The sequence below is a fragment of the Lepeophtheirus salmonis genome, chromosome 5 (assembly GCF_016086655.4).
Source record: "Lepeophtheirus salmonis chromosome 5, UVic_Lsal_1.4, whole genome shotgun sequence".
NCBI lineage: Eukaryota > Metazoa > Arthropoda > Copepoda > Siphonostomatoida > Caligidae > Lepeophtheirus > Lepeophtheirus salmonis.
This window is the reverse complement of record NC_052135.2, coordinates 55,318,785-55,336,897: the sequence shown is the minus strand read 5'-3', so window position 1 is coordinate 55,336,897 and position 18,113 is coordinate 55,318,785. Positions and strand designations below refer to the sequence as shown.

Sequence of the window (18,113 nt, the reverse complement as noted above, 5' to 3'; positions counted from 1 at the left end):
AAAAATTAAAGCAACCATCAAGATAATTTTTCCTACAGCAACTACTGTCGTTGTCGCTAAAACTTCACATCCGCTAACTCCCTCACTCGTGTGTTTTTTTAATATGTACGCACACATTATGTAGATTGTTGGTACTTTATAATGATCATTAAAATGTCTAGGTAATTAAATCGACCTTAGTTAAGTTGTAAGATTCTCACTTTTTATACACATATGTAGCCCGTCAATACAAAAGCAAGCTAGAATGATTTTTCTCAAAGTTGAGTATGAATTACATTTGTACTTTACGACGAATTATCGTCAATTTCTGACAACAAATATTTATTATTAACCCTTTAATTTTGTCACAAATTGTACTCAAGGTAGTCAAAATTAATTGTCCTAATAAAAAAAATGAGAAATTGAAATATTTGGGAGAATATAAAGTCCTTAAGAGGAAACTGTAGCCAAAATTCTTGGGCATCTTGTATCATCCCATAAATTTGAATACAATGCCTACAATTGACTCAAATATATTCTATGAAATATAAAACTGTTGATATATATTTGATATATAATTAGGATTTTCTTCTTTTTGTTGATTCTTGTATTTATTTTGACGCACCTCATTTATTTACGCAAAAATTTAAAAGTTGCTGTAACTTTAATTCTTAACCAATTTTATTAAAAATTTTCACAAAAATCAACATTACATAATAAATTTGGCATTAAATCAATAAAATTGGCGTTAGCTAGAACTAAACGTTCACAATGTACCAGAAACATCTCACTGCCTTATTGACCGTCCCAAAGGGTAAAGTCCGGAATGCCCTGCTTATCCCAGCTCTCAGGGATCTTATGGTGCTATGGGGACCTTCATAGCAAACCTGTTCAACATTTCCCCAGAAAAAATAGTCTAAAGGGTTCAATTCTGGCGAGTTAGGAGGCCAAGAAGTGGGTGGGACGTACGTCACATTTTCATAATCAAGAAAATCGAGTGATATTTTGCTGCTATGAAAGGATGCTCCGTCTTGCTTCCAGATTCAAGATCAGTATTCCACTATAGTGCAGATCCTGGGAAAGATTTTGTTGTACAGAACAAGGGAGGTTATAAGGACCTTTTTGCCAACATTACCGGAATTATTCTCCATTAGTGTGTGTTTGTATTAAAATCGGTTTGTAGGGTTATGGGATGAGGCCGGAGAAAATTGAGAACGTTTAAAAGAACTATACTGTACATATGTACAGGGTGGGGATTTGAAATCCAAGACTATATATTATACTATACAATATTATGTGACACGCAAGGATCCAAATAAATCCATAGATAATTATTATATTTAGCTTAAATTGATGCTGACAGATTCCGTGTCATGGCAAAAATTTTAATTGGTGCGGTTTGTCCATACCCGGTAATTGGAATTGCGTTTATTTCGGGAAAAAATAGTATTTTTAAGTCCTTTATTTGTTTGAAGCCAAGGAAATGATGCCTCCTAGCTATCTGGATTTGAAGGCCTTGCACTACTATGTGACGGGGTGTCTTGAAGAGGTTCCAACAAGCGTGCACACAACACTCATGACTCTTTGCGGGCTTCCATTCTCGAGGCAGTGGACAACATGGAAAAAGAGTTTCTCATCATGATATGTGCCAGGTTAGAGGCTGTGGTTGTATGTGGAAGTGGTTGGTTTGAATGTTTTACTTCGCTATGGACCCTGCCATGTAAGAGAAAAAGCTATGTGAGTTAATTTTGGGAAAATGATTAAATTTTACATTATCCTTAATTTTTCCTGATATAAAATCCACACCTTCTATGTGACAAAAGCACAAAAGTGAACTCTTTTTTTCTTTATTTTTGTTTAAGATTGTTTTAGTATCGACGCATCTTATATATGTGTAGATATTTGAAGAAATCTAAATATCAATATTTAATCGTTGAAAAGGATTGAGAGTAAGAAATGCCCTCTTTCCAAATAAAAAGCAAACAATATTGATTCACCATCAAATATCAGTTCATCCATAATTAAATAAGGTAACATCTATGGAAATGTTAAACTTTCATGCTAATTAAATATTTACATAATTGTAGACTTTTTTAATATGTATTAATGAAGTTTGTATGTATACGTACGGCTTTGTTTGTAGATACAACGCAGTAGGAACGTGATCTATCGAATATCTATAATTTTTAGAGTATTTTTGTCATTGTCTAAATTATTCATTTACATAGCACGTCCTTCACTTTTTTGTTAAAAAGGCCAACATCAGTTGGTAGCTCTTAGACAATTCTTCTCAACTATATAATTATTATTAAATAGTTGTTGGGGGGTTGTTGACAGCTAAAAAAAACTAATTATAATTCAAGCAATCAACGTTCATATTTTAAACAAACAAACAATAACAACCGATATTAACGGTGGTACCCCTGACAATTTGAAGAATGTTTGGATGGAGAGAAGCATGGCTTTCATAATGCTGTATTAGATTTGTGGAAGCAGCTGTGAGTTGAAGGAAATAAGGACATATCCCACTTTGTATAAAGCAAAGCCATAGGCAGAAATTATTTTGATAGGGATCCTCATTTTTACTCCGAGTCCAACAAAGACTTGCCCTTATAACTCCTCAAAGTAACTTAACGTTACCCATGAGCTGACGTCATGGGCGTCCGAAGAAGAATTTTTTTTTTTTTTTTGCTAGAAAATTTAATATTTGAAATTTCATTTAATCTTTCAAATTTTTTTACACAAAATAATATAGCTATGTTTTTTGAAAATTTTCCCCAAAATTGAACATTAGGGATTTTTTTGAGCAACTTTGGGGTTTTAAATGATTTTACAAAAAACTTCCTTGTTTTATTTTTTTTGTGAACAGCTGTGGGCTTTTGAAATTTTTTTTTTGAATTTTTCCAAAATCCAAAAGCCAAGTACCAACGTATAGAAGACCTCTACAACTCTAGCTAAAAAGTAGAACAGAGATTTCTTACCTTCTTATCACTACAGAGCCTTTTTTTAAATATACTCAACCAAATGTTATATGTGTAACAAAAAGAGTTGGTGCAGAGGAGTGGCCCCCACAAAAATTCAATGATATTTGTTTTTATTGTAAATATTTCTCATTTATTTCCCCACACTCCGAAGATTATCCCATTATCTCTGATGCAGGCCTCATCACATTGACGGATGAACGTCCAGGCGAATTTATGGATATCGGCAAAGATATGGTTTCAGTGGAGCTTGTTTTTAAATTCTCCACAATTGTGTGTTGGACATCATAGATATTCTTCTCCCCATAAGTCCACACAAAATAGTCGAAGGGGCTCAGATTTGGGCTAGACTGCGGCCAGAATTCTATTGACTAGAATCCGTTGGACACCAACCTGCTTCTCAGGTAGTTTTGGACAATGTTGCATGTGTGAGAGATTCTCTCCATCTTGGGTCCAGATTCTCTCTCACTTTCCAGTTGCCGAAATAAAGTTCTTGTGTCGTATTATCCTTTGGTTTTGATATTTTGCACCAACCTTCTAAAATGAACAGATTTGGGACTAGATGCTCTTGAAGTACGTTTAACATAACCTCCAGTGTTGTTTTAGATGTTCATTGATCTATAGATGGCTGTGTAGGAGACCCCAAACCCGCGTTAGAGATACATTCGCTTGTCTCCAGCCAAAATCTGCAAACAATTTTTTGACGAAGCACAGCCACGATTGAATTTTTTAGTAATAAGAAAATCCATATAAAAAACACATATCGGTTTATTTAGTTTAAAAATCACATAATGTGATTAAGAAAGAATTGCTCCGATTGATTAATCACTTACTACCTATATCAATTTTAAAATGTGTACTGCATATTTATAGACACGCGTTATATAATGTATATATATATATATATATGCTACACCACGTGCAAGATTTTTGCACCAACAAACTAAAAATTTCTTACAAATTGTCATATTATGTAATATCTTCCAGAGCCCTTGACCGCGGAGCATTAGGTCTATAAAAAGCCCCGATTATAAACTAATGGCGCAGAACAACGAGACAAAAGAAATGCAGATCTAACTTTTTTTAAATAAATGGTATAGGAAATAATTCCAAGGAGGAATTAAGTAAACACATTTCGAAGTTTTGGGAGGAATTAGAAAACAGTACTATACTATATTGATAATGAAACCCCTAAACTTCTTAACTATAATGTGGTTTTGTAATTACGGGTATTGGATCTGAATCCGATGTTTCGGTTACAGCTTCGGTAAATTTGTAATATCTGGGATCTGGTATTTTGAAAAAGATCCAATATTTCTTAATATTTAATCCTTGTTTAAAAAATTTAACTTATCTACTGGATCCGTTTCTGACTCCTTTGGCTCTCTTTTTATAGAGGTTTATTTTTACCTAAAAAAACAAGCATCCCCAACCCGAAAAATGCCCCTGTTGTGTGATATTTGACTTCATCAATTAGTTATTAGATTCTGATTTTTTTAAATATATTTAGCTCTCGTCCGTATATATTGGAATACATATATTGTATGTATTTTCATATTTTGGCTCGTATGCTGGCCTGAACCCCGACAACTTGTAGCCTACCTTAGCATGCAGCCCGATATTTTCTATTTTGATCAGCTTCTATCTATTTATTTATCTGTTTGAACTTAAATTGAAACCGTTGAAAAGAACAGAGTCTACCATTTTAAAAAATGGTTAATTTTTTTTAACTTTTTGGAATCGACATAAAATTAAGCATTTATTTCTCATTAAAAACTCTGCAAGGGATTTAAGCCTCGTATTGATGCAATTATTAGAGCTGAGGGCTCATATATTGAATAAAAGTTGTGCCAAGTACTATTTTCAGATGATTTTGATATACAAATGTCCTTAAAAAACCTTTCGTTTAAATTTTACTCTTGAACATTGAAAATAATAAAATATGACCACTAGAGAAGATCAACACTGTATTTATCTTGATAAGTGATTAAAGTGACATCCACATAAACATCGTGTGGTTATTCTATTGTAATCATACCAATAGTTCTAATAGTAATTATTTTCCTGAAATGTACTTGAATATTACGTCAAAAGATCCGAACGGATCCGGATATGAGAAAATGTAAATCTGACCTTTTTTAATCCCTGGTATGACTGGTACAAATCAGAAAACCCATCAAAAGGGTCAATTATTATATGATCAATGATAGCTCTACTTGTAAAGTTATCTCTAAACATTGCATTACGAAAAAAATGCAATATTCTGTCCTATTTCCTAGTAGGAATTGATGCATGAAACTATTCACAATTGGGAGTCTCTTTCAGGAGCGTTGTTCTCCAAGAATATATGTATTTAAGTACACCATTGTTCAATTCGTTCACTTACTTCCGAATTCCCAAACGTAAAAAAATAATAATTGCAAGAAAATCTAGATAAGAGATTTTTGAGGATCCTTGATGAATGTTCCGCTTATATATAATTCAAGGTTCAATTCTCTCATTTGACTATATACATTTCATCTCTAAAAAAAATGTGTTTCATTTATACTTTGATAATTAAAAAAAAAATATTATATCTCAAAAGTGTAGCAGATTTAAATATTACTACAAATTAGTGTTGGGTTTAGTCTGAAAATCCTAGACCGGTCTGAGAGCGTTGGAATTTTTATTGGACCTTTAAAGAAGTTTGATATAAATGGGTCTCAAAAAATTATCGTCTAGATCAGGCAATGAACATAAATTGTTGATGATGTCGTGCAGTTTCAAAATGGTGAATATCAGTGAACAAGAACGTCATGTGAAGATTACATGAGGTTAAGCGAGGAAAGAGGAGAAAATTGAGCTATATATTCAGACCAAAATGAATAAATTCTTATATTGAGACCAAAATAAATCTATCTACAAAATGAGGCCAAAATTAATCGATCTAAATATGGATACCGAAATAAATCGATTTATACATTGAGGCAGAAAAAATCTATCCCCGAATTGAAAATAGTTAAATTTCGCTCGATATTCTGAGATCGCCATCTTGGCAGAAATATCTGTACAAATCGGCTCAGAAAAAATCAAGTAGAACCGAATAGAAAAAAAAAATGGTCCCAGACTGAGTTTCAACCCTATTAGGTATTTTAATTATTCAATGAGAGGGAAAAAAGTCCCCATATCTCTATAAAAGTTGAACCTTTCAGTTATAAACATTTAAACAATATTAAAATGTCGTGAATTAACTCAAAAATGCAATATGTGATGTGAGTAAAGTACACTATGCACAAATATAAATGTGAGATATGAAATATTGAAACATTTAAGGGGGAAACAACTTCAATATATATGAATGATTAAAAGATGAGAGAAATTTTTTAGTATTTGTTCCAACTGTCTCCTTAGAACTGATAGTTACAGTATCAAAAAATTTGTCTTCAGTGAATAAGTTTTAAATTTTGGAAAAAACTAAACAATTGATAGTAAAATAATCAATAAAATTCAAATGCTTTAGGTTACAGAAAAAATAAAGAAAAAAAAATAATTATATTGTTAAAAGATTTGATTTTACTTTCTCAGTTTTTATTTAATCTATTAAAAAATTGGCAAAAATTATTGACTTTGAGAGAGAATAATCTGCATTATATTTTAAAACTGTGATGAAAATTTTGTCACCGTAGTTGTCTTGGTGCTTGAGAAAAAGCAAGGTGGTGGAGGATAATTGATAAGGTGAATCGCTCACGACTTTTTTAATTTGACAGAAGTAAGCAGACTCATTTTAATGACGTCACAAATCTATAGGAAAACCTTGCATTGTATTTTACTCTAATATTAAAAGGAATCTAACTCAAAATGTAAGATTTGCTACTCATAAATAGGGAATGTAAAGCATCCTCACTTTCACATTGCTTACAATAGTTTTTAATTCAGACCAATAAAAGTTCTATAATTAATAAGAGGCAGGATTTTGAAATTGGATTTTTGAAACCACAATATCAAAAAATAGCATACGTATGTCCAAAATAAAACGAATTAATCAATAAGATAAAAAAAATTAGTTACCTTTGGAGAACTCAAAAGTATGGAATGCAAATTTTGAAGAATATCATTGATGCTTCATTATTTTTTCCACCAATATTAAAATAATCCTATTATTATATTTGTACATTTTAACTATTGTTTCCAGTAAAACAACTTATAATTAATTGAATGACAAACACTTAATAATTTATCTACTTGTGGGGAAATCCAAGATCTTTGTAGTTTCCAATATGGTGACGATCAATTTGGCTGCTCAGAAGATTATTACTCACTCAATAAGTTTGGGAATTGCAATGGAATTCAGATATTTCAAAAAAAGTTAATAGGCCTGTTTTTTTATTTTGTAAAACACAACATCACATAAAAATATTTCAAATAATTATATTATTCGTAATTAATTTATTTTTGTGGAGATTCTAGATCTTTGCCAGATTTATATTCCAATAAGGTAAGACACAATTTAATTGTTTAGAAGAGGATTCCCCACTCAATACATTTTGGGAATCTAAGGATATTCAGATATTTCAAGAGAAGTCTACAGAACTTAGTTATATATTTTGTAAAACCCATAATTATTTAACAGCTCCAAAGAATTATTTATGTTTAATAGCCTATTGCAACTGTCCCCGATCTTCCTTTCTCTTTAGGAACGTTAGGATAATCTCATACTAGATAAATTTGCATAAATAAATAATTATGTAATGAGATCAGGAATATAATAACAATTTGGGATAGTCAATTATATAGAGGTGAGTGAGGATACTTGTTACGGAGGAGACATCTTACACTCCAACTAACTTTAAAATGTAAAGTAATCTAACCACCCTGTTCTTATACAATTGAGTGACTTCTTTTGGCTATCAAATCAGCATAAAACCTGGGTTGACTAATGCTTACAGCTATAGAGAATTTTGACATTGAAATTGTTTACTGAAAAATTAAACATTTTAGGTAAGAGTTTGTTGATATATATTTCTATTATAATTCGTCTGAAATTTAGTAAGTAGACGTATAAAATAACAAAGCATGTTCCTATGACTTTTTTGGGCCACTGAGTTCATTAAGAGCCTGTTTTGGACCGATATAAAACCTCATTTTCCTTCTCTCTATCTCTACTCTATCCTCTTCTCCCCCTTTATCTTTCCCAATCTGTTATCTCGCTAACACAAGAATACTCCATGTATTTTGTTGTCAGCTGTCGATTCCCTCCACTGACTTAATACGTCATGGGCATAGAGAAACAAACACATCTTTTTCTATGGCCATGTCTGAAGAATTAAACCAAGAAGCACATCGATCACCGTTAACCTGAGGAAATTGTATGATCAATATTTGTCATAATGTTTACGCGAAATGTCGCTTTTCTATTATGTCATTTATTTATTGTACGTACTACGTAGTATTAACAAGTTGAATAAGTAATAATACGTACATAATTTATTCTAGTTATTATTATAAAGCAAATTTGATACAAACCAAAATAATTGGCTATTGTAGTGTCCGAGGAAGTAAAAATAGAACTGAGTCAAACTTCCAAAAGCTTCAAGGAAACATTTGCTTTTTTAAATTTCCCATTCCCAAAAATCCAAAAGAAGTAGCAAAAAGAAAAAAAAGGATATCAAATCTGAAAACCTGCTCGCCATTCTGTATGTGAAAATTATTTTGAATCCTAATTCCTTCTCCATAATTTCTCAAGCAAAAACTAAGTGAATAATGAAGGAAATGTTTGAAATAATAATACTTCTAGTGGACAAAAAATGTAAATTTTGACCAAGATACTTTCTTTCGCTAATAATGGCATTAGCCTTCGATGCCCTACTTGATTTAATACTTTCGTCATGGCTATTTGATAACTTATTCATGTTCATATATAAACGAAGTTATAACTTAGGAATACATATGCTCCGTTGTCACAAGGACAGGAATACAATTTCCCGTTAATCCCTCATAGTATATATAGGGTGAGTGCTCAAAAATTAAAATCATCCTCGAGGCCCTCTAGCCTCAGCTCCAAAAGGCTCACAATTTTGTAGAAGATTGGCTTTCAACTGTAGTACTATGTGGTGGAATCAACGATGACAATGTACAAGAGAAACATTTAGAGAAAACTTTTCTTGAAAAATTATCTTACTCCATGTATATTGACCATTTTATTATTTCTATGAAGAAATGTTGACTCTCATATAGAAATACAAATATTTAGCTACACTTTTATAGGAAAAGATACAATGCAGGATTTTAATATTATGAAGTAAATATATTCATTTTATAAATTTTAGAGAAATAATATGAACATGACAGTCTAGGAGTACTTAAAAAATAAATAGTTGTTGGTGTGATTAACTTATTTGGCTAACTTCTACATGGTTTATGACTTTTTTCTGTTTCTTCAATGGCAAAGGTTGCATGATACAGTACAGGTAAGGGCATGAATTCCACATACCTCACTCTCTCTTTTCTTCTATCTCCATTCTTTGTTTCCATTTACCTCTATTCAGCCCTGAAATGAAGGCACCCTCTGCTAGTCTATATAGAAAGTAAACCTATTTTTATAAGTAAATATATAATGGTGTTAATAATTTTTGAACAAAGCCCCCTCCAAATGATGAAGCAACCAACGCTTTTACTCGATGTATATTTTTTTGAAATTTTATGAATCCCAAATAATCAAATAAAGTTATAAGTAATAGGAATGCCCCTATTAAACAACAAATAATCTGTAATCGGACATTACTGCAAATTAGTTTTATAAGCAAAAAGACAGTTCAGATTTTAAACTACAAAACAACTCTCACGCTAAAAAGTGCTGAGGTAATACAGCTCCAGTGATTAGTACTCAGGTATGTAAATCATAAACATTTTTAGCAGGTGAGTTTTGTTGCTGTAAGCAATCTGATCAGTTTTATATATATTCTACGGCTGCTATCAATATTCTTTCATTCTCAAAGAGAAAATATTTTAGTATGTAGATTTTCCAAGTGACGTTAGCATTGTTAATTCAGTCATTTCTGGGGCCAATTAATCAAGTTTTAAAGGAATTACAAACCTTTATTTGCCAATATTAAGGAAACTAGTGAGCTATTGGAAATAAAATAAGACTAACAAATAATAGGACTTAAACTTTAATATCTATCAAAAATCTATTCTTCGGTTAGTTGAAAAATATTTTTAAATTTTTAAAGACATTCGGTGAAGTCTCATCATGATGTATTAAAATTTGTCCATTTATTGTAACAAATATATCAACATTGAGGCCATAACATGGTGTAAACTTCAGTTATGATGCAATTTATAGGTTTTAAAATCTATAACTATTCACAAAAAATTAATTTTTTCGAGGAAAAGTGTGGAAAATTTAATTAAATATAAAATTTTCTTTTAAAAAGGAAGAATTTCTCGGGGGGGGGGGCTACAACTCCCCCATACCAACCCTATTGGACGCTTTTCCTTCGGTGTTATGATAATTCATAGATTAGCTGTCAAGTAACTATATAATCCTTCTCTGCATCGTACAAAAATATAGGCAGGAATTACTCCGATTACTTCTTATTTATACGCTATGTAGAACATTTTTTCTATAAACAAGGCTAAAAGGCCAGCCAGATGACTGAAAATGTGAAAAGTGTTTATGGTCCTAATACTCTAACAGCCAATCACGCACGATTTGGGTTTTGTCCATTCTGTTTCGGTAATTTTGATGTTTGATGTTAAAAATTTTGGTTAAAATGGTTGAAATTGTCAAGTCCGACCGTCATATCAACAATGTTTTGATTACCAAGAAGATAAAGGTGAATGAAACAAAAAAAAATCCAATAGAAAATTGAATTTTTTTTTCTACTACATCTCGTATATTGAATTGAAGTTTGACATTTAGAAAAATTAAATTAAGTAATATTTTTTGATAAATAAATAATCAGGCGTTTCATGATAATAAATGATAAAATTTCAATGTGTTAGCTAAAATAGGAGACAAACAGAATAGAGTGTAAACAATGTTTGAAAAATTGAAACAGTATATACTAATTATTACGGTTTCTTAAAATTAAAATTAGCATTTAAATCCCCAAAAATTGTTTTTTGGGCGAAAATGATGGACTCACTGGACAGCCACAGCTCAAAAGGAACTTAAACTTACATTTTTTTGGTTGGGCTGAGTTGATTGTTCTCGACTAGAACACCAATGGTGTCCATGAACCTCCATTCTATTGCTTAAGAGAAGCGCCGATTCAGGTTAACTAAGTATTGGCTGTGATGGCTTAAGGTGTATTCCGGAGGCAGAAGGGTAGCAAGGTTTGCTTTGATAGAGCCAATCTGATTTGTTGAAAGGCTCTTAGTTGTTCAAATCTACAATTAAACTTGGCATGTTTAAGTAGTTTGCCTTTGTGTTCCATTACTTTGTACACAAATGTATCATAAAATTGCATAAGCCCAATAAAGATTGATTTCCAACAATGCTCCAATAATTCCCTTCCTTCCCCAAAAAGAAAAGAAATTTTGCTATTTAATTGATTTTTTTTAGTCAGGATGAAAAGTTTACGCCAGAAAAGGAAAAAAAATTGATAATTGATTATTTTTTTTCCAAAAAAAAATAATTTTTGACGAATAACTATAGATTTTTGTAATTTTTTTGAAAAAAATCTAATATTTGAAATGTTTCTCAATAAAAAATTAGTTTCCTATTAATAGCTAGAGATTTTTAAATTTATCTCTAAAAAAAATTAAATACTCGACAATTAATTTTTTTGTGATGGCTATGGAGTTTTATAATTTTTTGGAAAAAAAGACCCAGAATTATCCCCCTCCCCCCCACACACAAACAAAGTTACAATGTTTACTGCCAAATGGCCACGTATAATAAAAAAATGAAACGTTGTAGCTGCTCCTGTTTATATAATCTCCTTAGAATCAATAAAGTTAATTAAAAAATAGTTAAATGATATCTACATTTTTTTATTTCATTAAAATATAAATAAATCTGAAAAAATAACATATGAATATGATAGATTATGATTTCTTCTTCTTCCCTCTTATTTAGAAATATTTATAATATGATTTCTAATAATACATACTAATTTGGTCAACTTTTATGTCATTCTTTTTTTAAAAAAATGCAATTTGTTCACATTTATGAGATATTTGAATTAGAAATTAAAACAATCTCTCAGGTACACATATAAATACTCAATTCTATTTCATAATTAATAGAAAAATATATCTGAAATATAATTTTTATATAATACGCTGCATTTCATGATTTGTAATGAACCACTTGGTATTTATTTTATTAAATTTTCTATTCGGGTAAGCACTATTGGTAAATTATGTCCTGATCCCCAGTTCAAGGTAGCAAGTCATACATTATATGCAATTCCATACATATTAAAATATTTCATATATAATTTTGGTTTGTTTGATCAATGAATAATTTCAATTTACATTTAATAGTCGAGTATAATGTAAACAGCTACAATTGTATGGAAAATCATTTAAATTATTTAGTGTTGTCATGATATCATTATTTTTGTACTGCCCCCAATTCGAAAATAGGGGAAAACCACGGATTTTATTTCACTAACACAAAAATATAGGATGTATTTATATGTCAGGCGTCGATCCTTCTACATATTATTTCCTCACAATCATAGGGATATTTATTAATGTAAGTAGTCGTGTGTATTTTTTTGTTGGTTCTTTTTTTCGAATTTGAAATCTTAAGAAATAATTTTCTTTGACTTACCTGTGGTCATTGTTATTTATTTCATGAGGAGTAAATCACTTCCTTTTCCACTACATTCAATGATATTCCAAACCTGAGCCAACATTCCTATGTTCTCATTTAAGGCAGATCTGGGACAGAGTTATAATTGTAAGTCCTTGTTGGACTAAGAGTAGAATTCACGATGGATATTGGAGAAATTCATCCATCGGTTTTTGTTTATTTCCTTCTCCTCCTCGTCACAGCTGATTGTAGCTGATCTAATGAAACTTCATAAGAGCTAAGCTGCTTTTCTCCAAAGCCTTTTTCTAATTGTGAGGGTTACTATTTTCATTTTCAGGTTCCTTTTGCAACATGCCCGAAATTCGATACTATGCTGCTTTATCAAATTGACCGGACTTTTGGTGATTGCGGTATCCGTGCCCTCAATTATTCCAATTTTTCAACGTCTATGCTATGACTTGAAGTCAGCACCCTTTTAATCTTGTAAGGAAGACTCGGGGAGCACCCTACGTCCTTCATGTTCTCCTTAATACTCACTCAGGCTTCGAGCAAATCATACATCCGTTGCCCTTTCGCCTTCGTAGGGACAAACAAAAATTTATATTGTTTATTAACTGGATTAGTCCCTTCTTTTAATAACGTAACCTAGTATTTTAAAATATTCACTCTAAAGTAATCCAGGTTCATTTAAAGTCATGTAGACATCGTACACTGTATTAACATATTTATTATACATATCAAGTTTTCTTGAATAAAGAAATCAATTCATAAATAAAAATAAGTAGAATTCTTGCAATCAAATTTCATAATTTTCCATCTTTGAAAGGAGTTTCCACTCCTGATCCATTAATATTAAATAAAAATATATTCAAATTAAATGAAAGATTCCGAACAAAACATGTCAAGTAATTTTTTTTTGAAAGTTTTAACAAAAACAGTGTGAAATTTGGTCATGTTATTATAATAGGCTGACCTTATCTTATAAAAAAAAATTAGCTTGCGCACTATAATTCCATATGAAATGTTACGACTGAAGTACAATATTCTTTAAATATATAGTTTACACAATCTATCTTCTAAAAACATTTGGATTAATACAAAATGTTCCATGGACTAATTGCAAGTTCCCTTAATTATTATCAATTTCATGAGTTAATAATTAATTTTCCAATGCGTGACATTTGAATATTTGTAGTTGTAATATATCATACACATATTTATACAAACAGAAAAGTAGCAAATATCCCGACACGAAAGTGATTATAAAAATTAACTCTTTATATATATGTATATACATATAGGTGGAATGCTATGTACAGGTTGCTCGGTCAAAAATATCGGGTTGCAAGAAGTGTGTTTACACTTTGATTCTAAGTAATAATAATGAAATTTAGACATGTTAAAAGTGGTGTCTCTAGCAACTGTTTTGAGCCCCCTTAATCGGAAGCCCCCTTCCCCACAATTTTTACTTACACTTATCCCCAAAATCATTCATACACCCGTTAATTTTTGTGATGAAACTAATGCATTTTTGTCAAGTTAGTGTATGAATTATTTGTACCAAAAAGTGAAAGAATGATATCAATACATAATTCTAGGAACTTTTAATTTCATGGAGATTTCATTAATGGATAACCAAAAAATACAATCTTCAAAATTATTCATCTCCAAAAGTTGTTTTTTTTTGTTTGTTTTTTTTTTGGGGGGGCTGAGGTGAATTAAGGTCTGATTGTGACAGAAATAAACCTCCGTTTCTCTTTCTATATCTATCTCTTTCTCTTCTAGTATCTTTTCTCCTTTTGTCTCTTTCAACATCTCTCTCTCTGTCTATTTTCTTCTACCTTTATTCTTTGTTTCTACCCTCTGCTAATATATACACAAAGTAAATCTATTTACATAAATAATTAAGTAATAATGTTGACTATTTTTGGGGCTAAGCCCCCAAATTTTTGACAAACATTTCATTTTTAATATGGTTACTTTCATTTTCCCCCCAAAATTATGAGAACTCAATCTTACTAATAAAAGATTGCTTTTTTTTTCTAGATTGCGAGAGGCCGACCTTTGTCTCTTCAAAGATAAATGCACTTAATTGCAGATTTGAGCAACTAAGAGGATTTCAACAAATCAGATTGGCTTTATCAAAGCAAACCTTGCTAGCCTTCTTCCTCGAGAATACACCTTAAGCTCTCACGACCAATACTTCGTTAACCTGAATCGGCGCTTCTCTTCAGTAATTGAATCAGAGTTCATGGAAACCATTGGGGTTCTGGTCGAGAACAATCAACTAAGCCCAACCAAAAAAATGCACGTTTAACTGTGAGCTCCTGGCAATTAAAGATATTTTAGATGGTCACCAGAGGTTGTCGATTTCATGGTTTTCTATCACCATAGGCTGTTAACGACTGCATTGGAATGGTTGGAACCCATCTTGAACTGCAATAGAACACAAAGCCATTCCATTATTGCCAAGTTCATTGTAGTATTATGCCCAAGCCTGGACAGTCAAGCTTCTTTGCTGACACATTATCTAGACTCATAGATCAGCTGCTACATCCTTGGCTCCCAGCACTTTTGCCGTCAAACGTTACAAAATAGATCTTATTATTGATATTTTATATTGGAGAGAACTTGCCTTTTTTTAAAGACGTGTTTCAAGATCAAGAGGTAATCGATCCCCGGTGCCCTCAGTTTTAATCAAGACATTTAACAGCCATTAAATTTTAGAGTGCATACACTGATACACAAAAATAATAAAATATGAAATACCCATGACATATAAATTGAGAAGAGGGAATAAACTTTGTAATTTTTTTTTGAGTTAGCAAAGTAAAATCATGATCTAGAACAAACTTATATGTTCGAAACGTAAAAAAAAAGTGAAGCCTGAAGACATCATGGAGGCCTTTAAGGTCACCCATACCATGAATATATCAGAGTAAGACAAGAAGAAGGTGCCTCCGTCTACTGTGAGCCAGGCCATCCCAAAGGCTGGAGAAGGTCCCTTAGAGGAATTGAGAAGCCACTCCTGTCTTAACAATGATAGTTTGGAAGTACTCAAGAGATAAATAGTTTTTGTTATTGTTAACTTAAGAATTATTTAGGCTGCATGTTAGTAAATATCTTTGTTTTTACACTTTTTTAAAGGAGATTATATGGTTCAGAGCAGAAAAAAAGCAGGGAGAACAGGTCCAAGGATTTTCGATCATAATATGTTCAACTATGACTAAAGAAATAGTATTAATTTAAACTTCTTAATGTCCCAGGAAATGCCGGTCCACCTACGCTAGTTTGTGATGAAAATCATATGAATTTTTTAGCTTGTCCATTTTCTTGGAGTTAACAAACTAAAGAAGTAATATTTTGGAGCATGAGCTGTTGTTTCTAGAGACACCCCATCACACTGGAACTGAATCTGGTATCAGCTGGTAGAGGTTCAACTATGAGTTTCTAACTTTATTGCTATATAATAAATCATAATTACACAACATATCAAAAATCCTCAAAAGTTGTTCCTCCATTGATCTGTCCACATAAAAAATACAGGTAGTGGTATTGAAGATTTTTCACGCAGTTATCATTTTCAGTCCTTCTTTGAGTCAGAGTAAAGTTGAAAATCGATTTTGGAGTAGTTTGTAAGGTTAATAAGTTGATTGTCGGAGGGATTGATCTAGAGGGGTAGAAAATTTAATATTTCAAAAAAATTTAATTTGATTTTTTCAATACTCAAAAATATTTATAAACATATATATAATCCTCCGAACTTCTCTGATTATATTATTGAGTGGTGATATAATTATTTTGAATAAAGCTTTTTTGATACTTGGAAAAAAAAAAAAAAGCGTCTCCCAATTATTTATTGTCCAACAAAATTATCGGTTTCCCCTATGTCTATGGTGCTACAAGTTAGTATTGCCTATTTAATGGTGAATCCAGACCTTTTCTTTCTTCTTTACTACACCAATTTTAGATAAACATACAGCGTTATAATTTGAAATTAATTTAATGCCAATAATGGAGATCAAATTATTTTTCAGATTAAATCTTATATATCTACATAGATTAAAATTGACATGTTAACAGAATGTAAATTAAAACATCATCAGTTTTCAGTGTCTTATACCTCCAAAGAGATAAGAGAAAATGAATTATATAAAAAATCTCTATAATCTACTAACATTAGGCTAGTACTCCATCAACATCATGAAGCTATTCTGTGCCTTTTTTTTTATCCATTGCATTCTTGGTAAGTGATTTATATGTAAATAAATATCCTGAACTAACACGCAATATATTCCCTTTCAGCAATCATCTTCAGCTGAATATGAAGGTAAAAGCTAACAGAAAACTTTTATATATTTTAAATACTTTCTGCTACGTATGTGTTATAGATATTTGTGGAATTGAAAACAAGAAACTCTCCTCGAGAATCATTGGTGGACAAGAAGCTGACCCAATCAATTTCCATGGGTCGTTGCTATCGAAATGAAAAAATATATGGAGTCAAATCTATATACAGGATCCATTGTGAATAAGCAATATGTTCTAACTGCAGCCCATTAAACTGAAGGAAGAATTGGAGTTTAATGGTAATTAATTTTATGGGAAAAATAATGACATTACTTTCAGAATATGTTCGACCCATTTGCTTGCCAAAGTACTCCGATGTGGGAAAAACTTTTACTCATGAAAATGTCACGTCCACAAGCTACGGATGTATCAAAGGATCCCCAAATCCTATTAGAGTGCCCCAATTACACTATGTCAATGGATTGAGGGTGATTACAAATGATGTTTGTGCTCAAACATATGGTTCAAAGATCAATGAAGATTTTATTTGCATCGATTTTTAGGGGGTTAGAGGAGGTCCAATGAATTATGAAATTGAAGATGGAGAATACATGCAAATCGGTGTTGCAGGCTTTGTTGGAGGAAAAACTTGCAATGATGGACAGCCTGAAGGATTTTCTCGAGTCACTTCCTTCTTGGAGTGGATTGAGGGGAACACAGGAAGGAAAATTGAGGCTTAAGGCTTTGAACAATCCTTTAAATATATTTTAAATGGCTTATTATATAATATCTCGAGCTTGGTAATAAAAAAAATGTCATTTCTCAATGACTCTACGATAAAATAATTAAATGGTTCAAAAGTCAAAATACTTACTTGCTAATCTTTTATATCAGGGAACAATCATTAAATCAAGAAAATATGAAACACACTTCATTTACCTGAGTATATTATACGTAATTTATTTAAACGCCCATTATCGTCAATTAAAATATGTGTGGGGTGTCAACACAAAAAGGGGCTAGGTTTTTGTAATTTTATTACAAATGAAAATCAACAAAAATTTTAAATGGTAAATTTTTCGAAAAAAATTTAATTCAAATATTATTTTTTTATAACT

General features: G+C 31.3%; 1 pseudogene; it reads left to right on the top strand.

Annotated features, from left to right (window-relative positions):
* The first annotated feature begins 1,596 nt into the window (after positions 1 to 1,596).
* Positions 1,597 to 17,831, top strand: LOC121117578 (collagenase-like; annotated as a pseudogene).
* Positions 17,832 to 18,113: the final 282 nt, after the last annotated feature.